The 1,647-nt window shown below is 39.8% G+C and overlaps 1 non-coding gene across 1 annotated transcript; it reads left to right on the forward strand.

The window, feature by feature from the left end:
- Positions 1–1,200: 1,200 nt before the first annotated feature.
- LOC142198751 (U5 spliceosomal RNA) lies at positions 1,201–1,318 on the forward strand. The gene has a single exon (XR_012715393.1). It is a non-coding gene; the product is annotated as a U5 spliceosomal RNA (small nuclear RNA).
- Positions 1,319–1,647: the final 329 nt, after the last annotated feature.

Genomic DNA, 1,647 nt, shown 5'->3' on the forward strand with positions numbered 1-1,647 from the left:
AGGCATACCTATACCTAAGAGTAGACATAGTGCATGTAACTTACAAACTATTCATAGTGTCAACCATAAACCCCATTACCAGTCATAGTGTTCATATGTCAGTCAGCCACTGTGCCCATAAACAAGCATAAAAGTTATTCCCAATGCAATACTACACTTCAAGTAGTGGGTTTGACATTGGTCATACTGGTAGTAACCTACCCATCACCTACCCTCCTGGGGGAATAGATCCCTATCATTATCATTCACCATTCAAATCCATGGGTTGCTTGTGCAATGGCACACTGGTTCCTCCAGATGGAGATAATAACTTTAACTACTCTCCAGTGTGATGGTCATTGAAGCCTCATGTGTAGGATGTAGACAAAATAACTGGAACACCCTTGTTTTTAAATAGTTGAGTTTAACGCTCCTTGACACACCTGCAATCTCTGGTAACATTGCCTTTTTTCTTGGTCAAGTATATTATATTGCTTTTGATGAATTTTATTACTTGTGCTATTATTAAATCTGTTTATTTATCTTTTGGATATATCACACCTCATAGAGTTCCAAAAGGGAATGATAGTTGGGCCTTGTAGGGTCATCTGAAGTCTACTGGTTACATGACATCACATCTTAGTATGCAAAGAGCAGCAAAACATCTGCAGGCAGAAGCAGCCATGGTCCAAAGTCAAAGCTTGGCTTTGGTTTGGCTATTGCAGCACTGCCATGAATGTCATGTTTGTGTAATGCACACCTGACACCAATACTATCGTCCTTAAAATTGCATCCAGTTCTGCAGTAATTTGAGGGCCATAATCTTTTGATTTTGGATACTATTCAATGAATTTCTCTTCTGTCAGTTGTGTAAAGCTTTGACTTTTGACTATAGCTGATTCTTTTTGCAAAATTTTTTGCTGATCTCAATCAACAGCCTAAAAAAAGGGATATGGGATGTCATAGTGCGGCACTTCCGCCAAAACAAGACAGTGGGACAGCAGGACTGGACCTCACTGGGAGACACCAGAGCACCGGGGATAGGTGAGTATGGGGGGGGGGGGGGGGGAGTTTCAACCTTTCCTGGCTTCACATTAAAAATGTAGTTATCCTAGACAACCCCTTGAAGTTCAACAGCAATATAAACTTCATAACTGAGAAAAAAGGGGGACTGCCGGTGATGGCGCATGCGTCAGGATGAGTTTAATTTCAACCAGAGTTCAGTTCTGGTCTCTCTTCTGACTAAATAAATCTCTCTCCTTTTGCTAAAGATTTCCATGGAGCGGGACAATTATGAGTTTCATATAATTTTTAGATGCCTATTGTTTTAAAAAAAAATAAAAATAAGGATGATCTGGTTCTTTTGTCCATGTATATTCCACAGTATTGCATTTGAGAGACTTCTTAAGAAGTGCTTCAGAACCATGGTCATTATATGTGCCTCCACATGGTGCTCCATTGTTCCCTATAAACAATGCAGTATTATGACTCCATATACCTTATTGTCTATATTAACCAGAATCGTCTATTATACCTTATACCTATACCTTATACTAGCACCACCTGTGTAATGTATCCAGCAAAGACACCTGTGCATTGAAGTATACAGCGCCTTGGAGAGCAGGTTCTATCTCGAAGCCAATTTTCTAACTTAGGTTTAAAGACAGG

The sequence above is a fragment of the Leptodactylus fuscus genome, chromosome 3 (genome assembly GCF_031893055.1).
Source record: "Leptodactylus fuscus isolate aLepFus1 chromosome 3, aLepFus1.hap2, whole genome shotgun sequence".
NCBI classification, from domain to species: domain Eukaryota; kingdom Metazoa; phylum Chordata; class Amphibia; order Anura; family Leptodactylidae; genus Leptodactylus; species Leptodactylus fuscus.